We start from the raw sequence: 15018 nt of genomic DNA, 5'->3' as shown, positions 1-15018 counted from the left end.
AATAGTAACGAGAGTACTTAATGCAGCAATTAAATCGGGCCTCCCGAGATCGTGGTCTACTGCGGTGATTGTCCCTATATACAAGAAAGGCTGTAGGGACAGCCCGCAGTGTTATAGACCAATCTCCCGAATTGATGTCTCTGCTAAAGTACTCGGGAGGGCACTTCTCAACCGCTTAATAGAGTGGACTGACACCCATAACATCTTGGTGGATACCCAATACGGGTTTCGAATAGGCAGGGCAACTAGTGACCAATGCCTCAATCTATACCTCCTCACGGCTAAATACACCAAGACGACTGATGGGACCATGTACATGGGATTCATGGACTTAGCAGCGGCTTTTGATAACGTTAATAGAGCCAAACTCTGAACACTTATGTATAACTTGGGAATTGACCCAGACCTCATTAACATTCTTAGGGAGCTGCACTGGAACACCACTGCCAAGGTCCGCTATAGCGCGGGGGGGTGAGTACCGATCCCTTCCCGTGCTCCAGCGGGGTGAGGCAGGGGTGTATCCTGGCGCCGTTCTTGTTCTCCCTCTACATAAACGGCCTGAAGAGTGCCCTAATAGCACTGGGGACTGACTGCCCAAAGGTAGGTTCGCGTCATCTGCCGGTACTTTTGTACGCAGATGACGCGGTCCTCCTCGCGCGAACAGCAGTCGTTCTCCAGCTCCTAATTAAAGGTTTTGCTGATTTTATGAGGAATTTGGACCTCTCCGTCAACCTGACAAAAACTTTCATTATGGTAGTTGGGAAGAAACCACATAAGAAATTTGTGTTCAAATTAGGGGAACATGTCCTGGACACTGTCACCACTTTCCCGTACTTGGGTCTCCTATTTGACGAAAAGATTAAGTTTGCCCCTTTGATTGAGGAGAGGTCTAGGAGACTAGTCTCAGCAAATGGGGCCATATTAAACTTTGCCCGACGAATGGGACGCTGGTCCCCTGAGCAGGTGATGACTTTGTATAGGTCGGTCAGTATCTCGAAGGCCATCTATGGAGCGGAGGTGTGGGGTTTCAGAGATGCTCAACAGATACAAGGAGAGGAAAACAAATTTTTTGAAAAACTGTTAAAGCTTCCCCTGAGCATCCCTGCAGCAATAACACACAAAAAGCTGGGTACCCCATACATATCCGACCTTATCAGACTGAGACCAATACTGTTGTGGCTTAAAATTTGGTCAAACCCCAATGCGGAATTATCCAGACAGATCATCCAGGATTGCCTACGGAAAGATAGATGGCTCCAAATCCCCTGGCTGAAATACATTAAAGAAACATTAGGGGCTATTGACCAGCAAAGGTTATTTTTGGACCCCTCAAGTGTGGACATCTATAGCAGACATTATGTACAAAAGCAACTACTGGAAAAATATGATTGTAGGAGGATGGACTTTGATTCTATTAAACCCTCGGTAGTTGCTCATTTGCTTGTTTGTAATGAAGTGGGCATGGAACCGTATCTCTTTTTAATGTATAGCCAACATGAGAGGTTTTTAATGACTCGTTTTAGGCTCAATCTGTTGCATAATATTTTAGCCTATCCGTCTGGTTTTACGCAAACAATTGAGCAGAAGGGTGCCTGCGGCTGCGACAATAGGTCTCCGCAGGACACCCTTCATTTTGTATTACTGTGTCCTATTTATAAAATACCGCGTCAAAGATTTCTGGTGGACATTTTAAAGGACTCAAATATTATCCATGCCAAATCTGCCTTATTATTCTTGCAAAGAGCAACTGAAATGCGTACTTTGTTTGCTATTATGAGCTTTCTAAAAATTGTGATGAAACTAAGAAATGCAAGGGGTTGATAATGGTGGATGAAAGGGGATGAAACTAAAGGACATTTGCTGCCCCCTGTCAGGCCTACACTCTGTATATATTAACTACAAAAACTCTTTTTAACTTGTCTTTTTTGTTACAAAATTATGATGTTCAGTATGTTTTTATGTGGTCATGAATTAATATGTATTTTTATGATGATTTTTAACCTTCGAAATAAATAAAGAACTGAACTATGGGAGAATGTATAACGGCTGGTTTATGGCCGTAATGCATGCACCCATAGGGAAATGTAGGAATGCGACCAAACTGTGTTCAGTCGCATCCTAAGGTCCAGAGGTCAGTCGGTCCCAGGACCAAGACGGTGTCGACATCGTAAATAGGCCCAAAGTGTACAATGTGTATGGTTGCTCTTGTTTACTTAAGAACTTTTCTCTTAACAAGACTTTAAAACCTCTTTGCATGAGGTTTTTCTACACTGTAGGTATTCATTTGCTGATACAATCCTGTTTTTTCACCATACGGCCTGACAAATTCCAGTAAATTTAGCACTTGTTCCAGTTTTAGAGACTTTTCAACTGAACACAGTGAAATGAACATTCCAATGTAGGATTAGTTAGAACGGCTGATCAGAAAGCAATTAAGTTGACGAAGATGTTGCTTTGTACAAATGTTACATTTAATTATCCTCTGTACCTCTTCGTCTGTGTTTTCTATGTTGGCGAGCGCTTTACATTACGTTTTTTGTGTTCCTCTGTTGATGCTAAATCGTAGTCTTACTTTGTTTTCAAATTGGCTGGTTTAGATGTTTTAAATCTGGTCACACTATGTCCCTGATATTAGGTGCTCCTGCACTGGTGGGACACATTTGAGGTGTATAGGTCAGAGGTTCTAACCTTTTCGCTTCTGTTGACCCCCCACTGAAACACTACTGGAATCAGATGATCCCACCCTAAACAATTTCTATGATTTGAACCTCAAAACAATCCATGCAAAAAGAGAAACAAGTTTACATCAAGTACTCCAATTTCGAAATATCTTAGTTAACAAACAAACCTACAAAAATGTAATTTGAATAGGAAGAGCTTTTTAAAATGTACATTTATTATGTCTAATGGAAGAGGTGATATGCTGGACTACAGAATATCACTTTGAAATTGTTTGTACTAAATGCATGCTGCCTTTCTTGTGGCGCATTCGAGTGCTTCAGTTTGAGGCCAACAATTGTCCACTCTAGATTCAGTTTGCTGTACTTGTGCTGCTTTCACGAAGCTGAAGCATATTGGCGTTGTAAGCAGTAAGAGCCTCGTGGTTCTGGGGCAGACTGTAGACAGGAACTGCGTAATATGCTAGGAGGAGTCAAGGTGTGGTTATCTGAAAAGTGTGATGTAATGCGCAGTGCTGAGGAATAAAGCAGTGTTTAACTACAGCTCCCATGTGGAGTAATTCATCTGCACGCTACAGGGCTGGGGAAGACGCTATACTAATAACAGACACAAAGTAAATTTTTACCCTCCAATTTAAAATGTCTTCACATTTACAGATTGTGTGAAATTTTTCAGTTTCACGGTTTGCTTTTTTATGTTTGCATGCTTTATTATTATAATGCTAATATTTCCTTTTCATAACAGTCCAGTCATGGGCTCCCTGAGTGACTATCACAGACCCCAGATCAAGAGCCGCTGGTCCCGGTCCCAGGCACCGAAACATTTCCACTCTCATTCAGAAAATGTGTGAAACCTTTTTATTCTGCTGATATTGCCCTCTTCAATTTATCAATTGCGCCCTCTCTTGTTCTGTTGTCGTTTCATAAGTAGGTTTAATTATGTTCTGTTCAGCGCGAAGATGTCTGCTGAGGCGAGCATTTATTAAATAAATAAATATTACCTCAAACTGAATGAATGCACCAAGTGACAAAAACTGACTAAAGCAATTCGGTTAGTCAAAAAGCCTCCACTGGTGCTTCATTTCATAACATTAAACATACCCTCATGGCCAAGGATTTGATATACATTAAGAAAACGGTAACTGTTGTTTATTATCCTGTAGGATAAAGACGGGTAAAATGACTAACTTTGGTATCCGGGCCTCCAAGCACGTCATCCAAAAGTGCATCTTTAAGGTAGTGAAGAGCATAGCTGAGCCCGTATCCGCAAAGGCAGCTGATAAAGAAGGCTGACAGAGGCAGAGAGATCTTAGCAGTTTGCTCTAGCAGTGCTAGCAGAACCCTTTACGTTGGAATGTTACCTCTTGCAGAATGTGACTTTGCCTAATGGGATGGGTGGCCCAATACCTCACCATGTAACTGCTGATGCTTTTCAATAGAGATGGAAGAAGTTCCTAATGCAGAGCCACGCGTAGCTGCGATTGCAGCCACGTTCATCGTATGTTTGGCTCTGCGGCCCTTTCATGGCTATCTCAGACTAGGAGAGAGCCGCACAGAGGATATTGGCAGTGGTGGTTGGTGCCGCCTTGTGTCCACCTTTTTCTGTACCTTAAGGCCACTACTGGTCTTATATCCTCCCCGGTTACCGGACAGGTCAGAGGAGCTCTACAGGATGCTGTAGGAATACCCTCAGGTCTCCAGCCACTAGGGCATTCTAGGGATGCCTACCACAGTTGGTGGGAGGCCGAGGAACACATCTCCCCCTAGCTCTGGGCACACCAGGAGGACTCAGTGGAAAACTTTGTAGTGACATTAGAAGAGCTACTGGAAGCTCTGCTTGTGCTGAGGGTGAGTCGCAAACCCCACTGGCCTGGGATGCTTGCCCCATTATTCGGGTCTTGCTTAAGGTTGGATCATCATCAAACATGCTCTTTGCTGGCATGGCCTTTAGGAGCACAGCAGATTCATAAAAACATCAAAGAATACCATGAGGAATAAAACCACGATTAAAAACAAGTAAAGACCAATAAACAGAGGAAGATGAAGTCACTTACATTTACCATTTTTTGCCAATGAGTTCATACAGCCAACAGGTATATCACTGGGACAAAACGTCATCAGAATGACTTAAGAAGAAACAGTTTCCGATGAGACAGTTACAAAAACTAGTTGGTTTCACAAAACTAAAGTGTTATGAGGACCATTTTTCCTTCAAGCCTCCTTAGGAGCACCTCAATCGCAAACTAATATGCAGGTATTGGATGTTGAACGTATCAGGAATTAATGTTTTTTAAAAACGTTACGCCTTTTTAGATGAGAATTGATATCAGCCAGCCAGGCTGAGCTCATAGAAAATTAATGTAGACTAGAGTGAAAAAGTGAACAAATGTGTCATGAGAAAAGCTGTCACAATAACAGCCTGCCTGTGTATAAATGTGCCCCTGATTTGACTATAAGCAGGTTACAGCTGACTCCGCAGCCTCTCACAAACGTGCAACATTCGCTTTGGGGACACAATTCATAATTTGCTACTCTTGTGCTCAGTCCTGATTAACTGCAAGATAGTGCTTCGCCAAAGCGGCTGCACCATAGCGCTCCCATAAGAATGTGCAGTTTCTCCCAGAACAAAGACTTCTTGTCTTGAACTGGTCTTTTAGGCCATTTACTTCAGCATGCCACACCTGTAACCCAGACACACAGGCTCCGTGGTGCTGGAGGAATTTCAGAGTGGGGGTTCTGCCATCAGTGTTACATCAATGAAGTCATAGGGATTGTGGAAAATCCAAGCATCACACTAAGAACAAGTGTAACAAATGAGCCACACCCATTAAGCAGGAGCGTAGCAAAAATGTGGTATTTAGCCAGTGGTGCATTTTGGAGCAATGTGTCAGACCTATATTCCTAAAACTTTGTGTGGTAGGACGCTGTCATGTACGGCCAGCATATATTCCATTGAAATGGCCTTTAAATTTGCATGGACATGCAGTTTTACTAATCTATACTACTATTATAAAGGGAGAACACAACCCTTCGAGCCAGATAAACTCGGGAACCACAGCGCCAATCCACACACCTGATACATCCTTGAAATTGTCAGGGTGTGTAGATGGACATAGGCTACATAAAATTAAAAAAAAACGTAAATTTAAAAAATGAACTTTAAAAACAAAGTAGTCCCCTGAAAGAAGCGCCGGCCGCGACGTCTGCGTCAAGACATCGAGAGCGCGGGGAGGAGCGGCGTTCAGGAGCAACAGGAAGAGCAGAGGACATGATCGCGGGGTGGAGCTGCGGACAGGCGGGGAGGAGCGGCGAGCGGCTAGCGGCGAGCGGCGGACAAGCGGTAATGAAGCCTCTAAGATAATAATTTTTTAAGTGTTTATTTTTAAGTTTTATCATCAGTCTCCCCCTTTTGCGTGATAACGCCATGGCGGCGCCTTTGAACTTGCACCGAGAAAGCAGAAAGTTGCAGCCATTATCCTCGGGCTTAAATCGTAATCAAAGCCTAGCTTCCCTGATTTTCCTAAAGGTGCAGGCCGCACCTACCTCTCGACTCCAGAAATATACCCAACCTTGGCAAAGAACCTGCCCCTCTATTTTTACACATGTACGCCAGATAAGGCCCAAAACTGGCAAAGACGTCTAAAGGGTCATATCAACTCTCGTGCTCCGGACCTATCGGCCGCAGTGCTTATTAAGGGAGCTTAATGCGCGGCTTTTATTTCCAGACACCTCCTGCCTCGCAAATAGTTCGAAGTATTTATTTAAGATAGTTCGTTTATTGTTTATGGTTTCCCACAGGAAAGTAGAAAACAGTGACGCCAGCCCCCTTCTGCCCCGGGCAACGCCGCGGCAAGCCTAAAATGCTGCCCCAGCCCCCTTCTGCCCCGGGCAACACTGGGGCGGGCCGCTAGTGAAATTATATAGCACACAAATGATAATCTGTGGAAATTAGATTTCCAGAATATTTATCATTTGCACTTCACCAAGTAAAGTGCATTGATTTGTTTTGATTTTATTAAAATCTTAGTTTCCTTCGTACATAAGAATTGCAAAGCATTTATCCGTTCCGGACTGCTGATCTATTGGAATAATTTTCAGGGTTAATTTACAGGTATTTAAATGTTACTGTTGTTAGAAAAAAATTACATCCTTCAGCTTTTCCGTCCACACTCCCTGTACACCAGCAAGATTGTCACATAGTTAACTTTACAAAATTCTACCAATTTGCAGCCTGAGAAAGAAAGATGAACGCCAATCTCCATGTTAAAAAAATAAGCAACAATCTGAGTGAAAACATAGCCTAATATTTTACTAGTGTATTTGAATGTTCAGCAAATGTGACAAGCTAAAGACAAAATTTAAAGGCATCTTGTTAGAAATGGGTGTCTCTAGTTGGCAGGGCTAGGTACCTTTGTACAAATAGGGACCCTTGCTTCTAGTCAGGGTAAGGGGGAAACACATCTAAAATAACCCCTGCTCGACGCCTTGATAGCTTGGCCCGAGCAAGCAGGCTTATCTCAGAGGCAGTGTGTAAAGCATTTGTGAACACATTCAGTAATACAGTGAAAATACTACAAATGAACACCACATCAGTTTAGAAAAATAAGTAGACTTCATCTAAACCAAAACAAGACAAAAATGACAAAAACCCACAATATAGTAATAAAAACATGACTTTCAAATGGTAGAAATAGTTCAGTTCAAAGCAAATTGCAGAGAAAACACTTTTCACACAGAGTACCTTGGATGCGCCTAGCACACAAACAAAAAGGGTTGCAGGGAAGTTTATGCGTCGGTTCCTTAGACTCAAGAAAGGTGATGCGTTGGTTCCTTGCTCTGGAGGAGGTGATGCATCAGTTCCTTACTGCTGAGAAGGAGAGGTGATGCGTTGGTTCCTTACCGGAGAGGAGGTAATGCGTCGGTTTCTTACTGCGTGGGGAGGTGATGCATTGGTTTCTTACTGCGTTTCCCAACGACGCGACAAACTTGGCACCTCAATGTTATGCGACGATCCAGGATGATGAGTGGGTTCCTGCAGCTGCACAGCATGGCTTGCGTCGGAATCAGGGCGGTGATCTCAGACTTCGGAGATCGGTGCACTCGATGTGGCGTACGGCGATTTCTTGAGCCGAAGCATGCGACGACATTTTCTTTGGTGATGCGTCTGAAACAGGTGTGGATGCGTCACGCTTCTCGAAGTTGCGTTACTTTTTCCAGCTCCCAGCGGCAAACAGCCTCCAGAGGTCCAAAACAACTGCAGGCACCCCTTAGCAGGTCAGAACTCCCAGCAAAGAAGTTCAGGGGAGCTGGTGGTGAAGTGTTTGTAACCCTGAGACTTCAGAACAGGAGGCTAGATCAGTTTCAAGCACTTGGAGATCTTCATCAAGCAGGGGACACAGCAAACAGCAAAGTCCTTTTACCTTTCCTTGGCAGAAAGTATCCACTGTAGGCCAACCCCAGACAACAAACAGCACAGGGGCAGTATTCCTCCTCAGTTTAGCCAGCTCTTCTCCTTGGCAAAGGTTCTTCTTGATTTCCCAGAAGTGATCTAAAGTGCTGGAGTCTGGGCCCAAATATTTATACAGCAAAATCATTTGTTCTCTGGTGGCAGAGAAGCCCTGTGCTCAGTCAAAACCTGTTCTGTCCTCTCTGGTGCAGCTTCCTGGCAGGAGGTGGAGACAGCAGTGTGGAAGGCAGACCAGCCACAATCAGGTGAAAGGAAATCTCCTCCCCCTACTCTAAATGCAGCCCAGGTCTATTCAGCGCACCCCTGACTGTTCCAGACTCTCTGGAGCCACTGCACCTCCCCAGCCCCTTTCACTCCAAAGCCAGACAGTCAATACACATCCTTGTAGATGCACACTGGATGGCTAAGCAAGAAAATACCTACTTTCTAAAAGTGGCATTTTCAAACACAGTATATAAAAAATACCCTCACTAAAAGATGCCTTTTAAAATTCTGAGTTCAGGCATATAAGCTTTATTTTCCTACCTTGTCCCCAGTGGTTGTTAGGTTTATAAGATGGTATAAGCAAACTCCCCATTCTATCCTATGGGAACAGGTAGCCTTGCAATAGTGAAAAACAAAATTGGCAGTATTTCACTATCAGGACATGCCACACACATCAGGGCATGTCAGACTTTTCACATATACTGCACCCTGCCAAGAGAGGTACCCTGGGCCTACCTTAGGGGTGACTAAGATGTAAGAAAAGGGAAGGTTAGGGCCTTGCAAGCAGGTGAACTTGCCAGGTTGACATGGCAGCACTAGACTGTAAACAGATACGGCAGTGGCAGATCTGAGTCACATTTAAAGGCTGCTTATGTGGGTGGCTCAATCAGTGCTGCAGGCCCACTAGCAGCATTTGATTTACATGCCCTGGGCACACACGGTGCACTGTACTAGGGACTGAATAGTAAATCAAATAAGCCAATTAAGGAAACTCCAAACCATAACAACAATTTACAAAGGGAGCACTTGCACTTTGGCACTGAACAGCAATGGAGCTGGGTGACACCTTTAATTTATATTATTATGTGTAGGATGGCACAGGGGATACCTGGTGAAGTGGCCCTTGCCTCGGTCAATCTATAAAAGTATTCAATAGACCCTGGCAGTGTCCAGTCCTTGCCATTCTGCTTTATTAGAAAAACATGTTGGGCACTTTCCAATGCCCACGATGAGTGTATCATAAAAAACATATCTCACTGCTGTTAGAAGTAAAGGCTTGAGACAACAGAGGAATACAAAGAAAAGTGCATCTTTTCACGGGACCAAGTTCCACTATCTGCACCCCTCAACCAGTCTGTGCACCCCTTATTTATAAATCACCCGGGCCTTTCTCTCACCTAAATCATTCTCTGCATGTCTCATTCTCCAATACACCTATGGTTCACTCACTTTTTCAAATAACATACAAATATGTCTCTCTCCCCACTCAATGTGTATATCTAGTGGCAATTAATGCTTGCATGCCTTGTCTCTCTTTCTTTCCTCAATTTTCATTCAACATTGTATGCTAATTTCAAACAAATAATCATGTGGCATATACGTTTCACTCAGACATGCACTTTTACATTTGGTATTGAACAGTCCTTCGTCCCCGGTCCGCCCGCATCCCACTTTCATTTTCTGCTATATCACATGAAAGATGTTGCAAACATCATCCATATATCAAGCTCTACAAGGCTGTTCAAGAAAACACATGTATTGTCATACATTTTCATATCATTGGAGCAATATCCCCCTCCCAGCAGGATCCCTGGGCTATGCATCTGAGCACAGTACCTCTGAAGACGTTCCTTACGCTGCAGCATCCTTTATCGGTCCGACCTTTACATGGGAATGATGTGGGCCTGATGATCTGTTCCGATCTCTCACACCCCTATATCTTCAGCTAAGGCCCACTCCACCAGATATCTTTCCCAATGCCAGACCTCAGGGGGTCGCTGGTCTCGCTGTCTGATCACTATGGATGGTCTGGCCCACACCAATGCCAGAAGCGCATATCTATGTTGGACTTTCTTATTTTTCTGGTTGGGGACAATCCCCTGGGACACACAGCCCGAGGAGAGGCCGGGTCACAACTCAGGAGTAAGAGGTTCCAAAGATCAATTTTAGTTTTGCCTTGGCAAGATGGGTCCACCTACGGTCCAAGGAAGCATACAAATTCGCTGTATGAACATTGGCACTTCAAAATGGAAAGAAGGCCAATTTGAGATTCTAGAAAAAGATGGAAAGGCTACTCTTTTGGTTGTCTACAAAGCTGGTGCAGCTCCAAAATCCTTTAAATTGCCCCAAAATATTAAGTCTGTGTTATTTCAACCCAATGGAAATAATCTCTCACGGTTGATGGTGACTCTGAAGGATGTCAGCCATCTGACAATCAACAGAGTTTCTGTTGTTGCTGGGAAGGATATGGAGACATACCTACTGTCAGTCTGTGATGAGGCCATGCCCACAGCAAAGGCATCCCCTGGATCTGGAAGTTTGGGATGTGTTTTGGGAAGCCGTAGTACACAGAAGGAAGAGAACATGCTGATCTCTGCAGTTAAAAACCAGACTCCCACACGAAGAGCGAGCTTAAAGAATAGGGAAGAAACCCCTGTTCGGAAGCCGCTCGGTGCTATAATGAAAACATCTCCTGGGAATTAAACACTTGGAAGCAAGGGGACTGGTTCTACTAATGCTTCTCCTCCTGAGAGAGGGCTGGAAACTAGAAATGAGAAGCGGAAAAGAATGCAATCTTTGATGCAGGAACTAAACGAAGATTATCCCAAAGAGAATGATTCATCCACCAGTAACAAGTCTGTGGCGGATCCAGCTTGGAAAATCCTAAACCGCAGCCGAGAAAAACAGTTGGTTTTGAGACAAACTGAGGAGAATAAAGTAACAGGGGTCTTCCCAATGCAGTCCTCATCCTTTAAAGAATGCTCTTTTGGGAATTCCAGTGCAGAGAGGTCTAATGTGCCTACTCAGTCACCTTCTGTGAAGAGAACACTTGGGTTCACCTCACAGCATGCTTCTTTGAATAAAAGGAGACCGAGTCAGGATTACACTGGATGGAATAAGACTCGTTTTCAGCTGCCAAGTCAAACACAGCAGCTACAGGTCTTTTCAAACCTTGGAAGTACATGCTATATGAATGCAATTTTACAGTCCCTCTTTTCGCTGCAGTCGTTTGTCAATGACCTACTCAAGCAGAGAATCCCCTGGAAGAAAATCCCTGTCAATACACTGATCAAAAGATTTGCATTTTTACTGTTAAAGAAGGACATTGCAGCTCTGAACTAAAAAAAGATTTACTCAAGAAAATGAAGGGAGCAATTTCTGCCACAGCTGAACGTTTTTTAGGTTACTTGCAAAATGATGCACATGAGTTTTTAAACGAATGCCTCGATCAGCCGAAGGAAGACCTGGAGAAATTAAACAAAACATAGAAGTATGACCCGTTATCTGGTGATGAGAATCAAGTAGGTCGCACCTCTAACTAAAGACTGTTCTGCCTACGGGTTTTTTCCTGTCCAGTTATCTGCAACTTTGAGGTTGAGTTGTAGCATTCAATCAGCTGCAAAATGTGTGGTGAAATGGTCACAAAGTGGGAACGCTTTAATGATCTCTCAATTGACTATTTCTCGGAGAAGGAAACTTCCAACTCCGCGTACCATCCAATAGTCACTAGATCTCTTTTTCAGGACTGAAGAAATAGATTACTCCTGTGAAAAATGTAATGGAAAATCTGCATCGGTCATGCATAAATTTAACAGACTACCCAGATTGAACCTCTAGGGCCGGAGCGGTGCAATCAGTACAGCCAGTGCAGCCCAGCTAGCTGAGACGACACTGACGCTAAGACGACAGAGGTTTCCCATTGTCGCTGAGCTGAGGTCATGGGTCTTCGCTAAACACAGAAGGATGGGCTCTGACTTTGCCTGATTGAGGTGGCGCCCATTAGGTTTTTAGGTTGTAAATAACAAGATTTCTAAAAGGGACTCTAAGCCCCGCCCCTCATTTCCATTGGGTAGCGTCAGCATTTATGAGAAACGCTGGCTTCCCATTGGAAAGGAGGGTTTTTGGTTGCTGCCCTGTTCGTTTTTTGAACGGCCCCTCCGGACACCATCACCTGCTTTGCAGATGTCATGAAGACTTTTCTTATCAGCTTGTTTATTTAACAAGCTAATAAGATAAAGGGTATCTATAATGTTTGGAGCTTAAACTGTTAGGGCAGCGGAAGGAGGGAGTATCCCCATGGGGGAGGGAGGGCGGAGGTTATACTCATCCCCAACTTTGTGTTTATATAGCTGATAAGATAAAGGGTATCTATAATGTTTGGAGCTTAAACTGTTAGGGCAGCGGAAGGAGGGAGTATCCCCATGGGGGAGGGAGGGCGGAGGTTATGCTCATCCCCAACTTTGTGTTTATATAGCGCCCAAAACCCAATAAGACAATTCTTGACAAACACAAAGAGCCAGTAACCAGCTTCATCACATATTTATCGGGGCTAAGACTAGTTCTGAAGTTACTAAAGGCAGTCTGGGCGCTAGAGAAAACGCCACTAATAAATATAGCATTTCTTATCAGCTTGTTTATTTAACAAGCTGATAAGAAATGTTTTCACAAGAGCCGGGAATTCCTAGGGCGCCTTTTCCGAGCACTTCCCCCTCCTCTCACACTCGCCTCCATCATTTCAGAGTGTCAGCTGCTGACTTCCTCCCTCCCCGATTTCTTCCTCTTCACTTCGCATGGCGCGATCCACATATGAATACAATTACAAGGACTTCTGTAATGGGAGGCATCCTCATTGGTGAGGAAGGGTGAAGGTTATGCTCATCTCCAACTTTGCATTTATATAGCGCCCAAAAGCCAATAAGACGCTTCTTGACAAACACGAAGAGCCAGTAACCAGTTTCATCACAGATTGATCGGGGCGAAGACCAAGTTCTGAAGTAACTAAAGGCAGTCTAGGTACTATAGAAAACTCCACTAATAAATATGGGAACACGACGGGCGCAATTCTGAATAACAGAATGACAAAGGAGTAAAAAATCTTCAAGGACCGGACCGGAGTGCAAATAAATGAAAAAGGACTGGGAGAACTAACCATAGCCGAGAGATGCTTATTAGTAACACTGCATCAAGGAATACTTGTTTTTCTATCTTTCTTTTTACTTTAATGAGCGTTGCGCCGTCTTCACAGACAATGCGCTATGCAAAGCAATCGGTGTTGCTTTTGGTATTGTAAATAACAATGGTAAAAAGCATTGCCATTTACAATGCCAATAGCTCCAAAACGAGCATTTGCGAGACCTATTGATTGTAAATGCTTGTTTTTTCTTGCTGCTCTGGATTTCCTGACTACTGGTCCAGTGCCCGCCATTTCATGACTTTCTTTTTGTGCCCTTACTCAAAATGGCTGCTCCTATAGATTAATTGCTACTGGGATTTTCTGGGCATGTCTCCTGCCTATAAATGCCTCGCCTTATCTTTGCACCCCCTTTAATACTTCATTCTGCAGCCTTTTTGCTTCCTAATCTTTTATTTCTAGCACCCCCCCTCCATTGACCACCATCTTCTCTCTCTCCCTTTCGTCCTCCACTGCTCTGTTTCATGCAGAAGAGCTAGTGGTCTTCTGTTTTAAACCTTGAGGACCACCGTGTGGCCTAAATAAGTGTATGTATGTCATTACAACGCATGCTTTTACAACGCATGCCATTACGACGCAACTTTTACAACACAAGTCGTTACAATGACTTGTGTTGGGGGGAGCTGGATAGTGAATAGTTTAATTTACTATTCCAACTCCAGTCCCCGTGGATAGTAGGGAAGGTGTTGGATAGTAATTAAAATATTCACTATCCTAGAGCGCCCTCCAGCGCAATTCGTTGTAATGACTTGTGTTGTAAAAGTTGCGTCGTAATGGTAGTGCGTTGTAAAAGTTGCGTTGAAAAGGATGTTTCCCAAATAAGTATCTGAGGCTAGTCGTTTTTTTAGATTCCAGGTGAATGGTATTGCATTGCATCTCTGGCTGTACTGTCCGCGTTCCTTGATGCCGACCTTGACGGACATAACTCCGCCCTCCTGGGGGCGAGCTGGAAGTTGACGCGGGCGGCGCTTCCCAGTAACACCGGGACTGGTGCGGCCAATTGAACTGTGAACATGCCCCTTGGGAGGAAACCACAAATGTTGTACTGACCGCGGAGCCCGAGCTAGCATGGCCGATGCCTGGTGGAGCTGTTTAGGCAGCTATAGAGGAGATTGGCTCTGGTTTCACCCCCTCAGCCGTCACTTACCCAGCCTGACATTGGACATAGTTTTTCCTTGTCTCTCCACTGTGTTTCCTTCCCTCCCCTGCCTCCTCCCTCAGTGATCCTATGGCTGCCTCCCCCACTTCATGGACAAACCCTCCCATCACTCGCTGCCTGCTCTCTATATCCACCCCACTGTTGATCTACCTACGAGCCACCCGCAGCTCGCTCTTCTTAACTTAATTTTACAGTATTTCTTGGGGGATCCATTGCATATTAATCTATTCTCACACAGCTAATGTCGTCCTTCCTTTGGCATGTGCCCTATCTGCCCTGATCACTCCCAGTTCTGCTTCTTTTTGCAAGTTGATGAGTGTTAACTTGCTTTTTCCCTTGTTTCCATTCACTTGTGCTCTTATCATGGTAGGATCACCATTTGCCCAGCTCCTCCTTTTAGCTTCTTTATGGTATGATCCATCAATCCATAGGTCCTATTCCTTGAGTCTCCTTTTTGTACAATCCCTGTATGAGCATAACCACCTTAGGAGGGTTCCCCATAAAAAGGGGAAGAAGGGGGCGCAGAGGAGGGCGAGGG

The 15018-nt window shown here is 44.2% G+C and overlaps 1 protein-coding gene and 1 pseudogene across 2 annotated transcripts in view; one reads left to right on the top strand and one right to left on the bottom strand.

Moving 5' to 3' along the window:
- Positions 1–15018, bottom strand: part of LOC147733251 (synaptotagmin-5-like) — a 417434-nt gene that overhangs the window by 5239 nt on the left and 397177 nt on the right. The gene's annotated exons all lie outside the window — the stretch shown is intronic.
- LOC147733252 (ubiquitin carboxyl-terminal hydrolase 37 pseudogene) lies at positions 10315–11967 on the top strand (annotated as a pseudogene).

The sequence above is a fragment of the Lissotriton vulgaris genome, chromosome 2_1 (assembly GCF_964263255.1).
Source record: "Lissotriton vulgaris chromosome 2_1, aLisVul1.2, whole genome shotgun sequence".
Classification (NCBI taxonomy): Eukaryota; Metazoa; Chordata; class Amphibia; order Caudata; family Salamandridae; genus Lissotriton; species Lissotriton vulgaris.
Note: the sequence above shows the minus strand (reverse complement) of the source record. Positions and strands in the feature narration are given on the sequence as shown.